Here is an 11,425-nt window from a genome sequence, read left to right as displayed (position 1 = left end):
ATTCCTGCTCGAGTCAGTAGACTAAGTAGGGACTTCAGCTTTGTGGTTCAACTCGTAGTCAAAATATCTCTAAAACATCAACAATTAACGGGAATAACCAAGTGTTAAGTGATAGGTTAACCGAATCGAGAAGCTGGCCGAACGGCTAGGCTGTTCGATCGAACAGCCCAACCGAACGACTATGCCAGCCGATCGACTAGGCTAACCGATCGACTAGCACTTAGTCCCACAAACTCATGAAGTGTAATATTGACAGAGTTCTATTCGATCGATCGAGCCACTCGATTGTGATCATCACTACTCGAATCATGAGATACTACACTTCAAAACACTTAGACTTTTCGAAACATTGGAATGTCACCCGATCGAACATGCCAACCGATCGAGTGACATATTTGAAAACAAAGAAGTGCTAGCCGATCGGTTGGGCTAACCGATCGAACAGCTGTTCGATCGGCCAACTTGAAAGGTAGTACAAACCATCATACACAAGCACATCCTTCACATCAAAGGAAGAAACAATCCACTTGAAGGAACCAGCCGATCGAGCCAGCCGGCCGATCGAATGGATGTTCGAACGGACTTTCAAACCAATCGAACAGCCCACTCGATCGAACTGCTGTTCGATCGAATGGCCTACTCGATCCAAGTACATTGTTTACTTTTCCCGCGTTACTCATCGTTGTGTTATCGAACTATTCAGGCTAACCTATTCTCAGTGCTCCTCTCAATCCACGATCAACCACTGTGAGTATACTCGATCCCTTTTTGCTTTCAGCACTTTTGGGTGTTACATACGTAATCTATCAAATTCACAAACAACACAAACTATTTGAACGCTAACCTACTTGCATGTATTACTTGTCTAAATGATTGCTGTTTATTATGTTTACACGTGGAGTGCTATCTGCCTGCTTTAGCAACATAGTACTATAGTTTGGACTCAGCACCCGTTCACACGGGGGTTGCTAAGGACAATTACTTGCATGGGTTACAGTGGTAATCATGTATTGCGAACTGTCTCGGACAGTCAACTCGAAGTCGTTGGTATCGATGGTCCCATGTTGATAATTTACATGCATCGTTTGCCCTTGTGTACGTGCTTGGTTATGCGTAAACTTTTCGAACTTTATATGCTATATCAAACTTGTGTACTCACCTTTACATTATATGTATTGACTTTTATTTTAACGTATGTGACAGGTGTTTAAGCTACTAGCGTGCTAGGGAAGCGAGGCAATAATAAGCTTCTAGGAGCCTGTGACCTTAGGACAGTGTCCACATACCTGCTCCAGGGTCATAATTATCTGTAGATCTTGTACTGGCACCTGTAGTCAGTAAGATCTATAGTTAGCCGTCTAGAAGTCTTAAAACAATATTTAAATTCGGTCTGTAATAATTAAACTTGAGTTGTCGGAACAGTTCCCATATTGTTTAGTTGATTTCTATGATAACTTGTTATTATTTGGGACACGGTATGGGACGTGTTATATAACTGAATTGTATGATAGTTGTTGTGGAAACTTCTGAACAATCTGTTTCGCTCAGTGCCGCGCCCCGATGATTCCGCCATCGGTTGGGGTGTGACAGATTGGTATCAGAGCCATAACTATAGGGAATTAGGTTAGACACGATCTAGTCCGGATCGCTGTCTTAGAGACCTAGACTATAGTTAGGAACCAAGAGACCAAGTTTATGTGCTTATTTTATGTTGTTTCCTTCTATTCTATCGTTACATCCGAACTCCGAGCCAAATTTCGTAATTTGGACGGGATTAGGCGTGAAACCCGCGAATTCCTGCCTAAATTACAAACTTTTGCCAATTATTTTGTGCGATTTTCTATCAACAAACGGGGAAAAATTATACCAAATCAGGGCTGAAACCCATAATTTGATGAAAACTTTCCTCTAAATTTTCTTAAAACAAGGAAGAAATTGCTGAGCTAGGGGTGAAACCCTAACCTTGGCAGTTATTCCGACTTTATTTTATCTCGCCAAGGCAATTGACGGACTCCAACGACCTGAACTCACGAGTATGGCCTAGAATGCGCATGCATAACGCCCAAGAATCGAGGCAGAAACATGTCCCCTAGAGTCAAAAGTGACGACAAGTCAACTGTGAATAGTTAAATTGCCATGGTTAGTCAAAGTCTAGTAGCCGCAGACAATCCATTTTCCGATTTTGAGTGTTGCTTCGTTGATTTTATATGATTTACCTGTTTACGTGTTTTAAGATTCGTTGATTGCTCCATTTGTTATCAATCTGCGTGACCTTTGTTGCTATCCTATCTCGATTCAAATCCCTGTTGACGTGATCTAAACAAAACCAGTGTGCTATGCTACGCTATACGACTAAGTTAGACGATACAATGTGATGCTATCCGATAAGCAAAACGAACGGCACTCGACTTGCGGTTATAGGTTTCTGTTTTCTGACCGCCTCTGTGATAAAAATGCGTACGTGTTTAGGAAATTAAGTGCTCTACTTGCTTAATTGCTTATGTGCTCTAATTGCTTCTGTGCTTATGTGCCTCTATGATTATGTGCTTATGTGATTATATGTGTTACGTGACGTGAGATGCGACGTGATTCTAAGCTTTAGTAAACTAAGACGTGCGAGATTCGAATTCGTTGTGTTGAGCCCTATGGCGATGTCTATTGCAGACCATGTCATCATCATCGAGAATTCGCCAAAACCTTTCCCGTCAGGAAAAGAGAGACCGACGTCTCGCCAAGCTCATCTCGAGGTCTGTAGCAAAAGCTGTCAGTGAGGTGTACGAAAACACCAGCAAGTCGTCGGAAGAATCCCGAACCCTCACTGAATCCAGCAAAGCTCCGTTCAGTTTCAAGCAATTTAAGGCATGTGGACCGAAGGAGTTCACCGGTGAAGAGGGCCCTACAGGCTTATTTCACTGGTTTGACTCTGTGGAAGTTACCCTTCGTCAAAGCGGATGCCCGGATCATCTTCGAACTCTCAATGCTACCGGTGTCTTCCAGTCGCGGGCATTGGACTGGTGGACAGCCGAAAGGAATAAGCGCGGGAACGACGCTGCCTACGAGCTGACGTGGGAGGAACTGAAGGCTATCATGCTGGACGAGTTCTGTCCTCCCCACGAACGCCAAAAGTTGGAGGATGAGTTCTGGACCATCAAGCAGAAGGAGGGCGACAACGCTGGTCTCACCGCCCGTTTCAAACAACTGAGCATTATCTGTCCAGACCAGGTCAAGACTCCCGAGATGACCATCAAGAAATACATCCGTGCTCTTCCGGATTGTGTTGCAGATTATGTGTTCGCCGCCAAACCCGCAACGATCGAGGAAACCTACCTACTCGCTGCCGAGATTAATGACAAGCGAGTTAAGGCTGGTGTCTGGGATAAGCCATCCAAGTCGTTGCATCAAGTTACTACCGCATCAACCGACAACCCTACTGCTCAAGCCTCCAAGTCCTCGAGAAGAAGAAAGAAGAACAAGAGTTGCGCCGCCGCAACCAATGCTGCTCCTCTTCAGTCAGTACCGCCACAACAGCAACAACCACAGCGCACTGCGCCAGTGATCAATGCGCCGCCGGCTAAGCGTGCGTACACCGGCCCCCACCCACTCTGTGCTACATGTTCTTATCATCACCCGGTGGGTGTGGCCTGCCGTTACTGTGCCCACTGCAACGTTTACGGGCATTTCACTGCGAATTGCCGCTATGGTCCTCGTCAAACGCAAGCTCAAGCCGCTGTTAACCAAGCCCTGCTACCTGCTCCTCAAGCTCCTCAAGCTGCACAGGCCCCGGCAAACAATGTTCGGACCTGCTTTGCATGTGGTGACCCTAACCACTTCGCAAACCGGTGCCCGAACCGAGTGGTGAAACAAGAAGCTCAACAACCCCAGCAACAACAACAGCAGCCTCAACAACAAGCCGCTCACGCCAGAACTTTCAACATCAACGCACGCCAGGCTCAAGCTGACAACAACGTGGTCAATGGTACGTTCCTCGTGAATGGTATATATGCATCATGTTTGTTTGATACTGGAGCCGATAACTGCTTTGTGTCATTTGAGTTTGAGAAACTCCTTAGACGTAAGCGCTCTTATCTTTCGTCACCCTTCGAAGTAGAAGTCGCTACCGGAAGAACCATTGCTGTCAATTCTGTGCTCCGTGATTGTACTCTCGAGCTCAACCATCATATATTCCCGATTAATCTCATTCCAATGCAGCTTGGAAGTTTCGATGTCATAGTAGGCATGGACTTTCTTCGTGAAAACCATGCTGAAGTTGTGTGTTCCGATAAGATGATTCGTTTTGTGCTAGCTAGTGGTGATACTCTATGTGTTTATGGTGAAACTACTGCAAAAGATCTCAAGCTCATGTCCTGTCTTCAAGCTCGCAAATATCTCCGCAAGGAATATCGAGCCTTTTTGGCCAACATTGTTGTAGCAGAGACGGACAAGAAAAGGAAAGTTGAAGTCAAGGATGTTCCCGTTGTTCGAGAATTTCCTCAGGTGTTCCCTGATGATCTTCCTGGATTACCTCCAAGTCGGGATATCGACTTTCGAATCGACCTTATTCCAGGAGCCAACCCAGTGGCCAAAGCTCCGTATCGACTCGCTCCATCTGAGATGCGAGAACTCTCAAACCAACTCCAAGAGTTACTTGAAAAAGGCTTCATTCGCCCGAGCACTTCTCCATGGGGCGCACCAGTCCTTTTCGTCAAAAAGAAGGACGGGTCGTTCCGAATGTGCATCGATTACCGGGAATTGAACAAGCTGACCATCAAGAACCGATACCCCTTACCGGGAATCGATGATCTGTTTGACCAACTACAAGGTGCTCAGTGTTTCTCCAAGATCGATCTACGTTCAGGCTACCATCAGTTGCGGATTCAAGAGGAGGACATACCCAAAACCGCTTTTCGAACCCGATACGGCCACTACGAATTTGTTGTCATGCCTTTTGGTTTGACCAACGCACCCGCGGTCTTTATGGATCTGATGAATCGCGTGTGTAAACCGTTCTTAGACCGTTTCGTCATTGTATTTATCGACGATGTCCTGATCTACTCCAGATCGAGGGCCGAACATGCGCAGCATTTGCGATTGGTTCTCGAGTTGCTTCAGGGAAACCAACTCTACGCCAAGTTCTCCAAGTGTGAGTTCTGGTTGGAGGAGGTTCAATTTCTGGGTCATATTGTGAATAGTCGGGGTATACACGTTGATCCTACAAAGATTGAGGCAGTCAAGGGATGGGTTACGCCAAAGAATCCGTCAGAAGTTCGCTCTTTTCTCGGATTAGCCGGTTACTACCGGCGATTCATCGAAGGGTTCTCAAAGATTGCTGTACCGCTTACCTCCCTTACTCATAAAGACAAGCCTTTTGTGTGGGGAACCGCGCAGGAGACTGCTTTCCAAACCCTCAAACACATGCTGTGCCATGCACCAGTTCTTACACTGCCGGACGGAAGCGATGACTTCGTTGTCTATTGTGATGCTTCAAACCTTGGACTTGGCTGTGTTCTCATGCAACGAGACAAGGTTATAGCTTACGCATCTCGACAGCTCAAAATCCACGAGAAGAACTATACAACCCATGACCTTGAGCTAGGCGCAGTTGTCTTTGCCTTAAAGATTTGGCGACACTACCTGTATGGTACAAGGTGTACGATCTTCACCGATCACAAGAGCCTACAACATATCTTTAACCAGAGAGAACTCAATATGCGTCAACGCCGATGGGTAGAACTTCTCAACGATTACGACTGTGAGATCCGTTATCACCCAGGCAAGGCGAATGTAGTTGCAGACGCCCTCAGCAGAAAGAATTACGTGATAGGTGTTCGAAACACCCAGGCTCAGTATAACCTCGAAGCTCTCATCCGCGAAGCACAACACGCTTGCTTTAACGAGCGTACGTTGAAGAAAGAACGAATCTATCACGATGGAACTCAGCTCGTGAGCAAAGCCAACGGGATATTCTATTATCTGGACCGAATCTGGGTTCCGAGGAGGACAGATTTGCGAAAGATCATCATGAACGAAGCCCACAAATCCCGATATTCCATTCATCCCGGTGCGGACAAAATGTACCAGGACCTTCGCTACAAGTACTGGTGGCCTGGGATGAAAAGGGATATTGCTCTATATGTTGGTAGCTGTTTAACTTGTGCAAGAGTCAAGGCTGAACACCAAAGACCTTCAGGCTTACTCGAACAACCGCCGATACCCGTATGGAAGTGGGAAAGCATAGCTATGGATTTCATAACTAAGCTTCCGACCACGCCATCAGGTCACGACAGTATTTGGGTTATAGTCGACCGTCTAACCAAATCAGCCCACTTTCTGCCAATACGAGAAGACTATAAGGTGGCCAAGCTAGCCCAAATCTACACCGACGAGATCATCAAGAATCATGGTACGCCTCGAGACATCATTTCTGACCGCGATGCTCGGTTTACATCGAGATTGTGGGAAACTTTTCAAGCAGCTCTTGGTACGACGCTGAATTTGAGTACCGCATTCCACCCGCAAACCGACGGGCAGACTGAAAGAACGATTCGTACTATTGAAGACATGCTCCGTGCGTGTGTTATCGATTTTGGTGGTAGTTGGAGCAAACACCTACCGTTGGTCGAATTTTCGTACAATAATAGCTATCACTCCAGCATCGAAATGGCACCTTTCGAAGCCTTGTATGGTAGGAGATGTCGCTCGCCTATTGTATGGCACGAGGTCGGTCATTCACAATTGACTGGGCCCGAGATTCTGCAAGAAACGACTGACAAGATCCACCAGATAAGGGAAAATTTGGTGAAGGCCCGGGACAGACAAAAGATGTACGCCGATAAACGACGCAGGCCCCGCGAATTTGCAGTTGGCGACTACGTGCTCCTAAAGGTATCGCCTTGGAAGGGAGTAGTCCGATTCGGCAAAAGAGGGAAACTTGCGCCTCGATTTGTTGGACCTTTTAAGATTCTGGAAAGGATCGGTAAGGTTGCCTACAAACTCGAATTACCGGAGGAACTCAGCAATGTCCACCCGACTTTCCATATTTCAAACCTTCGAAAATGCGTAGCCGACCACGACGCAATAATACCACTCGACGATCTTCAGGTCAATGAGACGCTACACTTCGTGGAAAAGCCTGTCGAAATCATGGACCGACAGACCAAGCAACTCAGACGCTCTCGCATTCCTATTGTAAAAGTACGATGGGAAGGCAAACGAGGCGCGGAGTTCACTTGGGAACTCGAAAGTGACATGAAGGCCAAGTACCCGCAGTTGTTCAGATAGATCTGAAGCATCAAATTGGTAAAAATCACACGGCGATGTACGGTTCTCGGCCTAATTTCGGGACGAAATTCCCTAAAGGAGGGGAGACTGTAACACCCCGTGTTTTCCAAAAGTCAAAGTCAAAGTCAAGTGTTGACTGTTATTGGAATTAAAGATCAATAAAGATTAATTTCATTTTAGTTTCATTTTGATTTTCGTATTATTTGGAGTAAGTGTTGTATAATCAAACTAATCGGCCGATAATCGAACTGTGAATCAACGACCGACTGTGAATGATAGGAAGTAACAATGCAATAAAGCTAGTCAATCAATAATCAAGCTAATCAAATCAATCATCGAACTCAAGTGTGGATAATTTTAATGCTTTTATACGTGTGTGTGTGCCTTATGTGTTACTTGTGCATGTTTACTTTTATGTTAAAGTGTGTGGTGAATCAATCAAAATCAATCAAGACTCAAAGGTGAATCAAACTCAATGGAAATCGAACCCGAAATGGTTGTAAGGATGCTCGTATGTTAGATATAGTAGTTGAGACTAAAAGTAATTTGATTAGGAATTCTATCATTCTCAAATCATCGTTCATCGAAGTCGAAATATCAAAAAATCGTCGCGAAACACTCTAAACCAGGCAAGCCGATCGAACAGGGCAACCTGATCGAACAGGCAAGCCGATCGAACAGGGCAACCTGATCGAACAGGCAAGCCGATCGAACAGGGCAACCTGATCGAACAGGCTAGCCGATCGAACAGGCTGTTCGATCGGACAGCCGCTCGATCAGGGATGCTGTTCGATCAGCTGACCCTTTCCACTTTTGGAAGCCTATAAATAGGGCTGTCCTTGTCAAGCTTTCCACTTTTGGAAAAGCTCTGACCGACCAGCCTCTTCTTCTCACTAAATCTCAGATTTCTCTCAAACCGGTAAGTATTTCGCTCTAATCCTTGTACGTTTTTGTTCATTAATCGATTCTACATCTTTCTATCTTTCAAAACTTGGATTTCATCCATGAAATCACCAAGATCTAGGTGTTCTTGGGTGATGTCATCATGTGTTCTTCAAGAACACTAAGTTTTGGCATCATTCCACCATGAATAACTTAGATCTAACCGATTTCCACAAAATAACCTAAAATCTTCCAAAGATCTTAACATTTCACGGTGGAAAAGGATTGGAAGATGGGTTTTCATCTATCTTTCAACTCTTTTACACTCAAAAAGGTGAAAACGAGACTTGAACCGATTTACAAATCAATCTAAACAAACACATGGTTCAAGATTCGGGTTCTACCGAGAGATATACCGATTTCGGGTTAAACGTTAAACTTGGGTTCCAAACCGTCTCTGACCGAGTTTGGGTGATTCCTGCTCGAGTCAGTAGACTAAGTAGGGACTTCAGCTTTGTGGTTCAACTCGTAGTCAAAATATCTCTAAAACATCAACAATTAACGGGAATAACCAAGTGTTAAGTGATAGGTTAACCGAATCGAGAAGCTGGCCGAACGGCTAGGCTGTTCGATCGAACAGCCCAACCGAACGACTATGCCAGCCGATCGACTAGGCTAACCGATCGACTAGCACTTAGTCCCACAAACTCATGAAGTGTAATATTGACAGAGTTCTATTCGATCGATCGAGCCACTCGATTGTGATCATCACTACTCGAATCATGAGATACTACACTTCAAAACACTTAGACTTTTCGAAACATTGGAATGTCACCCGATCGAACATGCCAACCGATCGAGTGACATATTTGAAAACAAAGAAGTGCTAGCCGATCGGTTGGGCTAACCGATCGAACAGCTGTTCGATCGGCCAACTTGAAAGGTAGTACAAACCATCATACACAAGCACATCCTTCACATCAAAGGAAGAAACAATCCACTTGAAGGAACCAGCCGATCGAGCCAGCCGGCCGATCGAATGGATGTTCGAACGGACTTTCAAACCAATCGAACAGCCCACTCGATCGAACTGCTGTTCGATCGAATGGCCTACTCGATCCAAGTACATTGTTTACTTTTCCCGCGTTACTCATCGTTGTGTTATCGAACTATTCAGGCTAACCTATTCTCAGTGCTCCTCTCAATCCACGATCAACCACTGTGAGTATACTCGATCCCTTTTTGCTTTCAGCACTTTTGGGTGTTACATACGTAATCTATCAAATTCACAAACAACACAAACTATTTGAACGCTAACCTACTTGCATGTATTACTTGTCTAAATGATTGCTGTTTATTATGTTTACACGTGGAGTGCTATCTGCCTGCTTTAGCAACATAGTACTATAGTTTGGACTCAGCACCCGTTCACACGGGGGTTGCTAAGGACAATTACTTGCATGGGTTACAGTGGTAATCATGTATTGCGAACTGTCTCGGACAGTCAACTCGAAGTCGTTGGTATCGATGGTCCCATGTTGATAATTTACATGCATCGTTTGCCCTTGTGTACGTGCTTGGTTATGCGTAAACTTTTCGAACTTTATATGCTATATCAAACTTGTGTACTCACCTTTACATTATATGTATTGACTTTTATTTTAACGTATGTGACAGGTGTTTAAGCTACTAGCGTGCTAGGGAAGCGAGGCAATAATAAGCTTCTAGGAGCCTGTGACCTTAGGACAGTGTCCACATACCTGCTCCAGGGTCATAATTATCTGTAGATCTTGTACTGGCACCTGTAGTCAGTAAGATCTATAGTTAGCCGTCTAGAAGTCTTAAAACAATATTTAAATTCGGTCTGTAATAATTAAACTTGAGTTGTCGGAACAGTTCCCATATTGTTTAGTTGATTTCTATGATAACTTGTTATTATTTGGGACACGGTATGGGACGTGTTATATAACTGAATTGTATGATAGTTGTTGTGGAAACTTCTGAACAATCTGTTTCGCTCAGTGCCGCGCCCCGATGATTCCGCCATCGGTTGGGGTGTGACACAGTTAAATTACGATTTTGCCCTCAGTTCAAATTTACAGTTTTACCTTTTTCTTGTCAAATTACGATTTTGCCCCCAGTGTAAACTTATAGTTATGCCATCGTTTTAATTTTTTGAGTAAACTGCCATTTTGGTCCCTGTGGTTTGGGCAGTTTTGTCATTTTAGTCCAAATCTCAAACTTTTTAAATCTGGGTCCCTGTGGTTTCACTTTTATTGCCATTTTAATCCAAAATTCAAAAATTCCCATTTTTGACTGTTGCAACCTGCCTATTTTGTCTTTTTGTGCAGGGGTATTTTTGTCCAACTGCTTTTCATTTAACATTTTCTTAATTAAAAAACTAAAGTAAATAAATTATTAAATACCCATATTAATATTCATATCCCCATTTACATCATCTTCAACCCCCAATTACAGAGATTATCTCCAATCATCTTCCCCCCAAAAATCATCGCCGACATCTGCAATCTTGCCAAGACCAGAGACGTTTCCGATGGACGACGATGGGGATGATTTTAGCTGCTATGTTCGAAAACAAGGCTTCAATTTTGATCCAGAAGTAAAATACGGTACGTATTTGTCGTTGATAAGCTGGATTTGAAAATCCTTTTTTCTGATTGAAACTTTTTTTCTTATTCCACAGCAAATCATCCTGAATTATTCACCCTGAAAGTGCACCGTGGTGGTGATTTCACTGACGAGGATGATTTTGAATACGACGGGGGTAAGGTAGACTACGTTGATAATGTGAATTCTGATATGTTTTCATTGATAGTTATGAATGATATGTTGTTAGCATTTGGTTATTCAGAAGAGGATGTTGTGGTTTACCATTTTAGGGTTCCAGGGGAAGATTTAATGGTAGGTTTAAGGCCTCTAAGCACTGACAATGATGTATTGAGAATGATTAGCTATGTTGAAACAAACAAGGTGCTAGATGTGTATATTCAACATGTTAGCAGGTTTTCTGAAAAGGATGTTGAAAAGGAACCTGAATATGTAGACCTTAGTGATGAGGGTAGTGATCAACATGATGAAGATAGTGAGGATAGTGATCAGCAGGATGAAGATAGTGAAAGTGAGAGTGTTGGTAGTTATGAAGGATCCTGTGAAGGTAGTGCAGGTGAGGGTGAAAAGGCAGAAGGTGTATAGACCACCCCTAGCAAACGTGTAAAGTCATTTCATAGGAAAAGTGTAAAGGCTA

This window comes from Helianthus annuus, chromosome 5 (genome assembly GCF_002127325.2).
Source record: "Helianthus annuus cultivar XRQ/B chromosome 5, HanXRQr2.0-SUNRISE, whole genome shotgun sequence".
NCBI lineage: Eukaryota > Viridiplantae > Streptophyta > Magnoliopsida > Asterales > Asteraceae > Helianthus > Helianthus annuus.
The sequence above is the reverse complement of the archived record's forward strand: the minus strand, read 5'-3'. Positions refer to the sequence as shown.